The sequence below is a fragment of the Pinus tabuliformis genome, chromosome 1_1, assembly GCF_031772625.1.
Source record: "Pinus tabuliformis cultivar Carrire ecotype Pingquan chromosome 1_1, CPIR1, whole genome shotgun sequence".
Taxonomy (NCBI): Eukaryota; Viridiplantae; Streptophyta; class Pinopsida; order Pinales; family Pinaceae; genus Pinus; species Pinus tabuliformis.
Genome location: NC_142297.1, coordinates 535031130 through 535046535, shown reverse-complemented (window position 1 = coordinate 535046535; position 15406 = coordinate 535031130).

The following is a 15406-nucleotide window of genomic DNA, read 5'->3' as shown; positions in this document are numbered from 1 at the left end:
GTGCCGTCTTTATTTGGCACCAACACAATCGGTGAGCCACATATAGAAGAACTCAGTTTGATAACCCTTGATTTAGCAATTCCCGCACCTGTTCCTTGATCTCCTCTATCTCGATAGGATCCATCCTGTACATGCCAATATTCAGTAAAGGAGAATCTTGCTGTGAATGGATCTCATGTTGGATTTCCTGTTTTAGGGGCAATCCTCTCGGTTCCTGAAACAATCCATCATAGTCAAAAATAATTTCAAACAATTTTTTCTTATGATCAAGATCACAACCTTTGAAAGCGTCAACAGTCTCGGCCTCCTTCGCTCTCACCACCATGAGAATGCACCCTTTCCTGGAATTAACCAGTCGTTTAATATGTCATGCACTTACAAGGCTAGCATTGACTTTCGTATGGCAACCTCTGACTTTATATTCTACCCCATCCTTCATGAGGTGGTATTTATTTTCATGCCGAAAGAAAACTACTTTTTTGTTATATAGATACGAACTTCCCAAGATGATTCCACAAATATCCAAAGGTACAACATATAAATCTACCTCATCAACTAATTTGGAAGCAATAACAAATATAGCTCTACATTGCTTGGTTTCTTGTAGTTTTGCTTTATCGCTTACCCAACCAAGTGGGTATGGACTTAGATGAGGCTTAGTTTCAAGGCCTAACTTTTTAACTAAGGAATCTGAGATTAAATTTGCTTGAGAACCTGAATCGAATAGAGTTTCCACCTTTGTGTGTTTTATGATAACCTTAATGTGGAATAATTCAATTCTCTTTCATTCATTACTTACAAGCTCATTCAAAGAACTAGCACTTTCAATTGAATCAGAATTATTATTAACAGAAAGAGTACCTCTTGCGCCCACGACTGTGATCAATTTCTCCTCACCGGAATCAGATCCAATGTCCTACTACTCTATTTCCATTGTCTTTTGCTTGGCCTTTCTGTTGAATCTATTTGGTCTCATCTTCGGATGTAGCTTCTAACATTGGTCCTCGTCATGACCTTCTCCCTTGAAATGCATGCAATATGGCGTTTCTTTGTCCTTGCCTTTCCTCTAGAATTTTCCATGTTGAGGTTTGAACAATGTTTTCTTGTCTTGATCATCTCTGTCATTATTTCCTTGGCTTTCAACATGAATGGCCTTTATGATGGCCGCATCAATTGTAGTAGGCTCGAACAATAAAAGTGAGTGTCTTATGTAACTATGTAACACACCAACAGACTTAGTTACAGTCTCGTGTGAATCTAATGAGATGCCCAAATTCAATGCTTGTTTCCGAAATTCTTCATTGAATCTTCGCACATTTTTGACATTACCTTGCCTTATATATTTCCATTCCTTTAGTGCCTTTTGTTTATAACCCAAAGGGTAAAATTGGTATTTCAATGCAGAAAAAGAAATTGGACCAAGAGGAAAGAAGGTTACCCAACTTTTTGTTGCCCTTCTGCAACTTTCTCTCCTACCAAACGAGAGCGGTGCCACTCAACCAGAAGAGATGATAACTGAACCTTTTCCTCATGTTCCTCGATGCGCTGAATCTGGCAGTAAACCTCTATTTCTCTTATCCAATTGTTAAGTTTTTCTGCACTACACTCCCCATTATACATGGGCAAATCAAACTTTACATCTAGCTTAAAGAATGGTTTCTTGGATGTATGTTTGGGATCTCGATTAGAGTGATGAGAACTATCATTTGAAGAAGGAGAGGGAGGACGCTCTTGTCCACCACCTTCATGATTTACTAATCCCTTGTCATCAACTTCTTTCTTCTCATGCTTAATTGCCTTCTCATACTCTTAAAACAACTTCTCCACTTTCTCTGCCATATTGTAGAATGCTTTGTAGTAATTCCGCTCTTCTTCCCAATGAGCTTCTTCATCTGCCATGTTTATTCTTCATTGTACACATCCTTCTTCAGGATCAAAGGACTTAAGCTTTCCTCTGCCTTTTGTAGTTTGTTCCGGGTTAGCATATACTCATGCAATTCGCATTGACAAAGGTTTGCTCTGATACCAAACTTGGTCCAATATATTTTCCTTATAGATGCATCAGAATTACATGTAATAGAGCTTATTAGCCATGGAACTTAAAAGCACATAAAACAATGTGGAAATAATAAGATAAGTATGAAACCATGACACAAATATTTGATGACGAAGTTCATCCAATTTGGACTACCTCTCCAGGCCCTGCTCAATAGTGGGAGGCCTTCATTCATTAAGTGGCATAAAAAGAGATAAAGTACAAGCAACATTCATTTACAATCCTTATACCTCCAAGCTGGAAGATGGACGAATAATGGAGATCCTAGCTTCAGAAACAGACAATACCCCTGAAATCCTGGCAAAAAATCGTGTAGAATCGCTTGTCTAAACGCCCAATTCTGAAAAAAAAAAAAAAGAGAGCTTTTACACCTTCTTGGAACCTCTGCATTGCTCAAGGCAAGGTTTCGGCCTTCTGCCAGGTTAATGTATTGCTGTATGCAATATTTTCTGAAATTTTGTGCAAGTTCCTGTCTTTTCCTATGCGGACAACCCAATATAAACTCAGATCGGCAGATTCCTTCATAAATCGGGAAGTTACTAAATGACAAGTTTAGGTTGTTGGTTTCAAAAATGAAGATTCTCCACAGACAACACGCGGTGTTTTTTGTAGTCTTAACATAGGAATTTACCAAAAATAGTTCACACATGCCATTTTATGCTTAACTCCTTAACCACACATTAATCCTTAAACTGGTGGTTTTAACATAGTGAATCGACGCTTTAATATTTAGGCCGTCGGACAGACCTGAATCCTTGGTGATAAGCGATCTATGATAAAGGCAGACCCGACGAGCTATCAAATGCAATACATAATCTATCGGATCCGATAGATCATCGCAAAATTGCAATCGACTAGAACCAGGGGTAATACTACGTCTACAGGACTTTGAACTCAGTGATGTGCGATGTGCAATAAAATGCGGACCCAACGAAATTATCAACTGAAACACATAACATTTTTCAGATCCGTGAAAATACTTCACAATCGCAATTTAGCTGGAGCTAGGGGTAACATATAACAGGGCTTTGTTCCTTGCGATGTGTGATATGCAATATTGCATCGCACTCCGGCTCTACGTTGGGGCCGATTCTTTACCCACAGACCTTTGCCTTTTGTGATCAGTGAACTATAGCCTACCACTTGGTGTTTCCACATTCGCCGAAGAGTTTTTCCATGTAATTTCCTCCTGCCACATGTCCAAGTAAAACCTAAAGTTTGACTTGCTTTAGCTTCTTCATATGAGCTCGGATTTGAGTGTCGGTTGCATTGTTGGAATCAGGATGACAAGAACTTCAATCTGATGCTAAGTTTATCAAGATTCTTCCACTTTGATTTTTGATCCTTTTTAGCATGCCACTAGTACCTTTTAGAGATCCACTTGGATCAGTAGGTTTGAAGTTTTGTGTTGCGGTGAAGATTTGATTCTGAATTTGCATATTTATACACGGGTTTTATAGCCTGCAAGGTGCGTACACACACGAGTGTGTTTCTGGTAAGTCACATACATGTGGGTTTATTTCTTGAAAAGTGTGTACACACATGAATATGCTTTGAAGAAAGCACGTACACACATGAATATGCTTTGAAGAAAGTGCGTACATAAAGTAGGGTTCTGAAGAAAAAGGGTATCTCATCAGTTTAACTAGTTTTGATGTGTTTCTGTTGTCTGTCAATGAAGTCTTCTTGATAATATGGGCTTAAATAGTGATGTTTTGATTATGAGTTGATTGATTGAAGAATTTTTAAGTTACTTGTTGATTGTGATTAAAGATCGGTGAAGGTTTTGTGAATGATGGAGTAAATCTAAGTATGATTCAATGTTTGTTTCAGAGTGACAGTGGTCCAGTTTTCAGGTTCAGTGGTTTAAGATCTATATGCGGGTATGCTTAAGGGAAACTGCATACTTACGTGGGTTTGCTATTGTAAAGTAGCATACATATTTCGACAGATGGTTGATCAGGGTTTGTAGTAAAAAAAATTGGTTTCTGTGATGTGCAACATGTTGTTTGGGATTCTGGTTACAGTGATCTAACTGTGGATTGTTTGAGTTTTAATTGAATGGGTTTTAGTGATTAGTTGATTTAGTTGGGTCAAATAATAATGATTAAGTTTTAGTTTGATGATTGGTTTTGAGATTAAATGTTGGTAGTGGGTCTAGTCTGAAAATTTGATGAAACATGGCCTACAAGTTGTGATGTTGTGTAGTAGGTGGATCCAGTATGAAAATTTATGAAACGTGGTCCCCGAAGGTGTTGACAGTTAGAGCCTTCAATCAGGAATTTGAAGCTTCCTTTTGAGTGGTAGCTGGTAAATCAGATCAGGGGGTTGGAGCTCCCTTCTAGTAGGATTTGGAGAACGAGCGAAGGTTGTAGCCTTCTGCAGGTGGGTGCCTGCGTACTAGTATGAGTTTATGCCAATACAAGATTCAGGGGGTTGGAGATCCCTTCTAGTAGGAGTTAGAGAATGAGCAAAGGTTATAGCCTTATGCAGGTGGGTGCTTGTGTACTAGTATGAGTCTGTGCTAGTACAAGATTGTAAAAGATTTTCTTTATATTAAACAGAAGGCAGAGACGACAAAAGCAGGTGGTTTTTTCTTGCATTGGGTTTCCACCTTAAATCCTAGTGTTCATGCATGGTGCTTATGTGTGATGTTTTATTTTGTTCTTACTGGACATGGTTACTGTCTATGTAATGTTTAATAAAGTATTGATGCACGGGTTCAAGATAAACACATGATGAACTAACTGAAACATAAGTTTACTGGATATATGCTAGTTGTCTTAACAACAATCATGTACACATTTGAGTTCCCTTCAGTAAAGTCATGTATAGAAATTCGAATATGAAATTCAAAATTTTATGATTTGAAAATACTGATTCAACCCCTATCCCCCCTCTCAGTATTTTTCCTAACACATCTTACTACAATGAAAAAATTTAAGTTGCATTCTCTATGTGTTGACCAATAGACCTGAAACATTTATTCTTGGGAATGATACCTTGTTCATGTGTATACTGAATCTGCCTTTGAGAAAGGAAATTAAACCAACATCTAAATCATTTTACATTCATCTCTTGAGCTACACCGAATTATCTTCAAGAGAGACTAATATGTCCTAGGCATTGACCTCTCCTCAACTTGGGGGTTGTCTCTAGGAGCAACAACATCTTCTAACGCCATTGTTGGGGAACGAATAATAATATTTTTCCCTGGGTACGACATTAATACATTCCTTTTGTCAGGTGAGAAAAGGAAGTGTGGGTTGAAGATCTCTCACCTTGGCGGCTCCATTGCTTAAATCTTCATTTGATCATCCTGGTTTTCAAAATGCCTCATACTTGCTATGACACTTCTTGATAGAAAACGCATTTTGAATTCGACCCTAAGATCTGTCACCTAAAGGGGTTTTCAAAATGGCTCTTCCTTCATTCTTGGCCAATAAATTTTCCCCTTTAGATTTTTCTTCTATCATTGGTTAGCCCCATCATGTTCCTCCATTTCAAGAATGGTTTGCCTATTTGCTTTGATTCAATGGAAACATAGATGGAATCCCGAACCAACACCTTAAGGACTTTCATGAATGCATGGAGAAATAGGGTATTGTTCATGAAGATGTGAAAATGAAATTGTTCATGTATTCTTTGGATACAAATGTTAGTGTTTGGTATAGAACACTACCTCATGGAAACATATCTTCTTTAAAGAAATTTCACATAGAATTTATTTGTTTTTACAAAAGATTGTATCCACTAGCTTCTATGTTTGAAGATTGTTGTAAATATTTTAATGTTGAGAATCTTTCCAAGACTAATCTATTGATTTTTTAGTATCTTGAGAGGTACTGCAAGCCCTAGGGTTCGGGGTTTGGAGGTTGGAACACAACAAGAGTCACATGTGGGCTTAGAACCCAAGGTTATCACCCATCGATGTTTGGGTCAAATCCATGAGGCATTTTGGACATGTGATGGATGGAAATGATAGAGGAAACAAGGAGAATCCAATGCTTCGAGTGAGTTATGAATTTGTGAAGTTGACAAAAGAAATTTTGGGCATCCAAGTCATGTAGGCTTGGAGTGGAAATGTCCAAAAGACATGTCACTGCACTAAGTCGTTGAGCCCTCTTGTTTGAATGTGCTTCATTTGAGCATCCAAGTGAGCAACATAAGGAAAACGATGAAGGAGAGGAGAAACTCATTTAAGGGAGAAAGGATACCTCTGTTTGGGCCACAAGAAGGAAGGCACTTTAGTGAAGGAGGGAACGCTATATAGGAGCCTTTTCATGATTGTTTGAAGGGTTGTTTCAACCTACAATAGGGTCGAGGATAAGGAGATAAGACACAGGTCTGTTGTGGCATAATTTAAGTATGGGTACCTCTGTTTTATGTAGGCCGTGAGCACAGGAAGGAGGTGTGGGTAGGTCACATGCCTTAAACACATTAGAACAAGGCTAAGCAACTCATTTAAAGGAGAAAGGAGACCTTTTTTTGGGCCGTAAGAAGGAAGGTACTTCAACGAAGGAGGGGACATTGTTTGGGATCCTTTTCATGATTGTTTTAAGGGTTGTTTCAACCTACAACAGGGCCGAGGATAAGAAGGTAAGTTGCGGGTCTATTATGGCATAATTTAATTATGGGTACCTCTATTTTATGTAGTCGTCATCATAAGAAGGAGGTGTGGGTAGGCCACAAGTCTTAAACACCTTAGAACAAGGCTATGTGGGACTATTTGAGGGCAATAAAGTGCCCAAATCATCAACGTGAAGGTAGAGGAGACTCATAGAAGGAGGTCGCAACCAACTAAATGACTATGAGGTTTTGTTGTAGGGATGATGTGGGTTTTAGTCATGCCCTAACCAGGACACAATCATACAACAATTGTACATCAGACTTGGAGCTATATTTGTCTTGTGTTGGGTCAAGTGTTGGCCAGTTTTTGGATCAGTTTTCTGAGCAGCCTGTGGAAGCCATTTGTTGGGGTTGACTTGGGTTTTTAAAAACCACAAGTAGGGACATATTTCAAAGTGTAGTGTTGATAATCATTGGACTATTGGAGGGAAGCGTGTTGATGGCCCAAAGTAGCCCTTGACAAGAAGTGATAACAAGAGCTTGAAAACTAAAGGTTGGCTGAAGATTGAAGCCTAATGTGTATCTCTTTGATGGATGAAAGAGGCTATTAGATTGGTAGATTGGAGCTCAGGTTTTGGCCAGCTTAGAAGAGAAGATTAGATCAGCCCGTGTTCATTGTAGCTTAAGTGACTTACATCAGTGATGGGTGGCAACCTTTCTGGAGACTCTATGTGTTGTCTCTTGATGGATTAAGGGGCACTAGAGAGAAAAATTGGAGAGAAGGACCAACAAGACGAGATATGTCATAGAGATTGCAATGAGATTGTTATTGTATATTATATCCCTTTTAAGGGAGTCCTATACTTTTGTATTACTTGGTTTAATATAGCGAAGATTGAGTTGTTGTACAATTTGTACAATATTTTGTAAAAATATGTCTATACTTGTGCATGTGTGATTTACTTATTTATATTGATCTGTTATGAAAAGTAGTTCTGTTGAGATTCTTGGTTTGGTAGTGTCAGAGATTCTAAGATTATATCCTGGACTCATGATCATGGAAATTCAACATAATCATGTTGTTGAAGATATTTGTGGAGCTCAACTCCAAGAAAACATATACCTACATCAAGAAGCACTGCCCAACAATCAAGAAAAGGGAGAAGGAGTCATTATCAACCTAAAAACAAACTCTCAAAGATCTTATTCTGTTAATTTTGATGGTTCTCATTTATATGATTTGTATTACTCAGATGGAGAGTTGGATTTTGCAGAACCACAATAGTCCCAGTCATGGGAAGCTTCTCAAAAATAGGAAGTTGAAAATCAGGTTAACAAAGAGGCTCCATTTTATGACTTACATCCTTCATATGGAGAACAATGTATTATCATATGTCTATGACAACCACAAGAATAAAATGATTCCCAACAAATAAAGATGATTTGTTTTTCTGAGTATATTTCAACGGTTGTCGATTAGTTTTACTAGCCCATGTTTATACTTAACTCTATTCTTGAAGTTCAAGAAGATAGTAATAAATTTGATGAAGACGCTCTGATTTATGACTCATATGATTCAGAGGATGATGAGATTGTCACAAATTTTCAAAGGGATTTTCTTGCCAAAAAGTGGGGAGTGTTGGAAATACTGAGAGGGGGGGTGAATCAATATTTCTTTTTCCCACTATTGTTTTACCAGTTAAAACATATATATTCAGAACACAAGATGAAAAACAAGAATAAATGCTTTTATTAATATAAACTATGCAGTAAAATAGATACAATATATAGATGTTTACAATCAGTTTCCAAGCTCCAACTTGGACTTTGGTGAGGCTCCAACCTCCAGAGCACCAACTCTATTTCGCCAAGACACCAATCTTGGACTTAGGAGCATAAAATCCCAAGGACTTCAATCCTTCCTCCTTCTGAGGCATCAACCCCAAGGACTCCAATCCTTCTCACTTCTGAGGCACCAGCCCCAAGGACTCCAATCCTTCTCACTTCTGAGGCACTAACCCCAAGGGTTCCAACCCAATCTTGTCAAGGCATGTTTGATAGTAATCTTTTTCTCTCAGAACTCTTCTCTGCTGAGTTCTGTCTATTTACAGCTTCACTGTAGTCTCCAGGCTCTAGTATCAATAACAACCAGTCTTCTTATGAATGAGTCTTTACAACTCTGCACACTGCCCACATAGAGTCTCCAATAGCCTTCATGCTCTTTGATAATGTCTTCACACATCTCTAGTCAGTCTACTGTTAGCTACACTAAGCTCTGCATAAAGAACAACTTCTTGTTCAAGCTTATGTTCTCTGTTGGCTACTTCTCCCCTTCGACTATCTGCTGTCCTGTTGGCCCTTCAGCCCTCTTTCTGTTTTGCTGGATCCTCTCGCTGCCTCTGTCTCCTCCAGCTTATTTTCCACAACGTTCAACAACCTTCAACAACATTCACCAGCAACTTCATACAACGCTTAACCACCTTTGTTGCTTCTGCTGCCTCACATTCTGGTTCTTCACACCACCAACAGTAACCATAGTCCTTTTTTTTTACTGTTTTATACATTCCCATGCCTTCGTCCATTCGTTTCCACTTACACTGCCTCTTAGACTTCCTCAATGCTTGCTGTCATTTCCTTTGTGCTCGCTTGCTTCTTCAGCTTCCCAGCTTTCAGTTTCCTCTGTCTATTCATGCTCACATGACACATTGAATCAATGGCAAGAACTGAGTCATACGCAGAGGACACATATATCAAAATTGTAACAACACTCCTGTTTTCTCATGATTGCAGGCATACACAGGGGCCACTTCATTTAATGGACAGCCACATCCTATCGCAATCATAATCGCCATGATTCACCCCTTTTAACTGACGTTTAGCCTCCTGAACCATTGGAACAATTATCATAAGCCTTTCGGCCTAAAACACCTGTGCAAGCCAAATATTTAATTACACAGAGAATATGATAAAAACAGTCAAAAGACTAAGGGTTGGACTTCAATATTAATTCACCCGCAGCTATTCATGTATCGGATCCACATTGTATGTCACAATCGGTAGTCAAGGCTTCCAGGGGTCCTTTATACATCAACCCCTTGATATCGCCGATGGCCGATGGGCCGATCCTCCTATGGACGCGATATAACAATAGGGTGCTATATAATAGGACCATCGGGTCCGCATACATTATCGCAATTGATGCTTCCAGAGGTTCTCCTATAAGCCGAGCCTAAAACATTGCCGATGACCGATGGTCGATACTCCACTGCTTCGATGGACCGGATGCGATATGGTATTAAACCATGGTTTATATGCCCGTCGCATCCACAACATTATCGAAATTGGCGCTTTCATGTGGCAAGGCTTCTCAGCTTGCGATCTGCGACGGATGCGATATTGCATTGAGTCAGTTTTGATATTCCATCGGGTCCACGTATATATGTATCGCTATTGGCGATCGCAAAGGGGCCGCTTAACACTGTATGAATTCGCTCCGAATTCCCGATGCGATAATTGCTATCAACGATCGCAATGGTCCACTTGACACACTGTAACGCCCGCTTCCGAAGTGTCGATGTGATAATCACTATCGGCGATCGCAAGTCACACAGGGTCAAGAATCATCATTAACATAGACCCCTCATAGCGATGCGATGTGACGGACTCGATAGGATCCCAAATCTACCATGCATATATTTTCAAGTCCTCTTTCCGCCTCCGATAGTGTTAAAGCATGCATACATGGGTTTTACAGGCCCGACAACGTAACTAGATATATCTATATGAGTTCTGCCCCCGATGGCTCCTGATGGCTCCCGATGGCTCCCGATAGTTGTTAAATGCATGTGTATAAGCTCTCTGATCGCTCTGTTTCTATGTTTCCTCCGTTTGCTCTGTGTGTTCCTCTTCATTGGCATATATATATTTGACATATACATATATATGGCTCCTTTGGTGGTGCTTCGTGCTCTGTTAGCTCCTCTGGTGGCTCTGTCTGCTCCTCTTCTTTGGCATATATATGGCATATATATATGCTCTGTTCTGCTTTCTCTGTTTTCTCCTGTAGCTCCGCTAACTCTGTTTTGGCATATATATATATATTATATATATATATATATATATGTGGCTACTCCTGTAGGTTCTTCGTGGGCATGTATTACATGCAGCGCTCCTCCGATATGGCTCCTCTTGCTCTGATATCTTGTGATATGCTTTGATATGCCTCCTTAGGTAACTCCTCTTTGCTTATGGCTTGGCTATCCTGATGGCCTTGCTCCTGTCTCTTCATGAATCTGCGCTGCATCCCCTTAGCTTCATGTCATCCTCTAGTATCCAGAATATTGCAATATTGACATCAATGACAACCTAGGTCAACAATTTCCCCCTTTGTTATTGATGGCAATATTCTTCTTCTCTCCCCCTTTGACATCAATGGCAAAGGAGTGCTCTGGGGCTCCCCTGTCAAACTGCTTATGTTCTTCATGAATGGTAGATCTTCACGAGTCTGTGACTCCCCCTGTCATAGTGCTCTTCTTCTTTTTACTCAAGATAGAAGGATTGATATTTTATCATCAATTTGCAGATTATTTCCTCTTCATGTCTCAGAACTACTTTATCATGGCTTCAACAATGCTTAAAGGTGCTCTACTTCAATGCTTTCATTCAGATTGCAAACGGCCATACACCAAGTGTCCAAGTCTAGGATTTTTATGCTTCAATCCATATTGTTGTCTTCATAAGCAGAATTGAGAGACCTTCATAGTTCGAAACAAGGGAAACTGCCACTGAGATTGTCTTTCTTGCTATCTTTCTTCAGATCTGAGTTCATTTGTGTCTCTGTGCTTCTTCTTAAATCACTGCCATCCTTTCCTTGTGTTCTTGTACATATCTCAGCTAGTTATTTCCTCTTAGAAAATTTAGATATCCAATCTGTGACTATCTTTTAAATACAATTGCTGATCTGCATCTTCATGCAGTGCTTCAGTTTTGATATAGGCTGCCAGCTGCTCTTACTTCAAACTCCATTCCAGATGTATCTGTTTGTTTGAAGACTGCCTCTATTAGTGTCCAGAATTTCTCTGTTCTCACATTAAATTCCTGAGTTAAGACATAAAATTCTGTGATAACAGCACCATGATTGTTTGCCCTATTTCTTTAGCAACAATCCAAAGAAGCTTCAATGGAGTGCTCCTGGGACATGATCTTCATCAAAGAATGATTGTTAATATAGCTCAAAAAGGATTTCATCAGGACCCTTTCACTAATATCTTTAGCAATAATGATCAAGAATCACAGGCTCCCCCTAACTGTATGCATCATCTCTTTTGGCAGAGTCTTCTCATAAAATGCTTAGATTGGCTGGAGAGCTCAAGGGACTTTCGGACTGTATTTCCTTCCTTCTCCATACTTGTGTAACTTTCTTCTTTTGCATGGTTATAGCTTGTGTAAGAGCCCAAGTTAAGTTACAATCACGTGCCATATGACCAATGTTGTGACACTTGAAGCATTCTACATTGTTCATGAATAAGAATTCATGATTTCTTCCTGCAAAATTGTTTCTTGGAGGTTTCCTTGATGTACTTCTGAAGCCTTTCTGCCTTGAGATCCTTTGATGATAACCATTGCCTCTCGCCACTTTGACATCATCTACATTTCTTCTTGGAGCTGGTTTTCTTCTTGGAGTAGGATTTCTTCTATTATAGCCTTGATTTTTCTCCTTTCATTTGCTAGAGCTAGGAGAATCACCATTTCTTTCTGGTTCTTCACATCTCTTTTGTTTGAAACATTTTCATTCTTGTTTGAGGATTCACCTGCATACCCGAGACCTGATTTATCAGATGGACATCTGTGATAGTTGAGCATGTCATCCAAGGCCTGCGAGCTCTTCAAGATTTTGTTCACCCCTTCAACCTTTTTTCTAAGGAGGACAATCTCTTCTTCCAATATTTTACACTCATTATTCTTCTTAGCCAGTTGTTTCTCAGTTTCTTCCTTGATACAAGTAGCTTCATCTGCTTCTATTTTAAGGGAGATGATATCTGACTTAATTTGAATATTTCTTCATTCTTTGCTTGACTGCTCTCCATTCTCTTCTCAGCTCCTTGTGCCTGTTTCCTGGCTTCTTGTAATTGAGACTTAAAGGGAGGAGACCTCTACCTTGTACTGACCAATCTCTTCTTCAAGTTTGTTCAAGCTCTTATGCCTTTGTTCAAGTTGACTTGACAAGGTATCTTCCTGCTTCTTTGCTTTATCCAATTGACTTGTCATGGATATGACTTCTTCATGATGCTTCCTTTTGCTTTGATGAAATTCCTTCTTAAGCTTGGCAATCTCTACATCCCTTTCTTGTACTTGAAGCTTGATGAGGTCAACTTTCTTCCTTGTTTGATCTTGGTCACCATCTAGAGCTATCTTCTTAAGTTTCTCATTTTCCTATTTCGAATTGTTAATCTCTTCCATGGCAGTCATAAGTTGAGCGAGGTGTTCTTCCACAAAATATTTTTCATTCTCTTCATCTTCTAGGTTTGTTTTAGCCTTGATGTCATCATTCTCATGTTGAGCTTCTATGTTGGGTTCTGGATTTCCTTCTAGATTTCCATCATCTTCTTGACTGATGGTCATGGTCAATGCTCCTTTTGAGTGAAGATCATGAAGTTTGTCCCATATGCCCTTTGATGATGAATCTTTTTCTAGATTGTTCTTTACAGAATTAGGGAGCCCATTCAAGATTGCCTTTACTGATTTTGCATTGTACTCCTTGGATTCTCTATCCATCCTGCTATCATCAATCACTGATTTCCAGATTTCAATGCCTTGAGTCTATAAGAAATTCATCATTCTTGCTTCCCATTTATTAAAGTTCCCATTGAGCCTTGGAGCCTCCTCAAATTGATTGTCTTCTATTTTAGTAGTAGAGGGAGACACATCCTTAGGAGGATTGGAGACTTTCTTCCTTGACCTCACCATTTGTGTTCTAAGGGTCAACCTTCAAGGTGTTAAGCTTTGAATGAAGGTACCTGCTCTGATACCAATTGTTGGAAATACTGAGGGGGGGAGGGGTGAATCCGTATTTCTTTTTCCCACTATTGTTTTACGAGTTAAAACATATATATTCAGAACACAAGATGAACATCAAGAATAAATGCTTTTATTAATATAAACTGTGCAGTAAAATAGATACAATATATAGATGGTTACAATCAGTTTCCAAGCTCCAACTTGGACTTTGGTGAGGCTCCAACCTCCAGAGCACCAACTCTATTTCGCCAAGACACCAATCTTGGACTTAGGAGCACAAACTCCCAAGGACTTCAATCCTTCCTACTTTTGAGGCACCAACCCCAAGGACTCCAATCCTTCTCACTTCTGAGGCACCAGCCCCAAGGACTCCAATCCTTCTCACTTCTGAGGCACCAGCCCCAAGGACTCCAATCCTTCTCACTTCTGAGGCACTAACCCCAAGGGTTCCAACCCAATCTTGTCAAGGCATGTTTGATAGTAATATTTTGCTCTCACAACTCTTCTATGCTGAGTTCTATCTATTTATAGATTCACTGTAGTCTCCAGGCTATAGTATCAATGACAACCAGTCTTCTTATGAATGAGTCTTTACAACTCTGCACACTACCCACACATAGTCTCCAATAGCCTTCATGCTCTCTGATAATGTCTTCACACAGCTCTAGTCAGTCTACTATTAGCTGCACTAAGCTCTGCGTAAAGAACAACTTCTTGTTCAAGCTTATGTTCTCTGCTGGCTACTTCTCCCCTTCGGCTGTCTACTGTCCTGTTGGCCCTTCAACCCTCTTTATGTTCTGCTGGATCCTCTCGCTTCCTCTGTCTCCTCCAGTTTATTTTCCATAGCGTTCAACAGCCTTCAACAACATTCACCAACAACTTCATACAATGCTTAACCACCTCTGCTGCTTCTGCTGCCTCACATTCTGGTTCTTCACACCACCAACAGTAACGAGAGTCCTCTGTTTTTACTGTTTTATACATTCCCATGCCTTCTTCCATTAGTTTCACTTACACCGCCTCTTAGACTTCCTCAACGCTTGCTGTCATTTCCTTTGTGCTTGCTTGCTTCTTCAGCTTCCCAGCTTTCGGTTTCCTCTGTATATTCGTGCTCACAGGACACATTGAATCAATGGAAAGAACTGATTCATACACAGAGGACACATATATCAAAATTTTAACAACGATCCTGTTTTCTCATGATCGCAGGCATACATAGGGGCCGCATCATTTAACAGACAACCACATCCTATTGCAATCATAATCGCCATGATTCACCCCTTTTAACTGACATTCAGCCTCCTGAACCATTGGAATAGTTATCATAATCCTTTCGGCCTAAAACACCCTGCGCAAGCCAAATATTTAATTACACAGAGAATATGATAAAAACAGTCAAAAGATTAAGGGGAAGACTTCAATATTAATTCACCCGCAACTATTCCTGTATCGGATCCGCAGCGTATGTCGCAATCGGCACTCAAGGCTTCCAGGGGTCCTTTATACATCAACCCCATGATATCGCCGATGGCCGATGGGCCGATCCTCCTATGGACACGATATAACAATAGGGTGCTATATAATAGGACCATTGGGTCCGCATACATTATCGCAATCGGCGCTTCCAGAGGTTCTCCTATAAGTCGAGCCTAAAACATTTCCAATGACCAATGGCCGATACTTCACTGCTCCGATGGATCGGATGCGATATGGTATTAAACCATGGTTTATATGCCCGTCGCGTCCACAGCCTTATCGCAATAG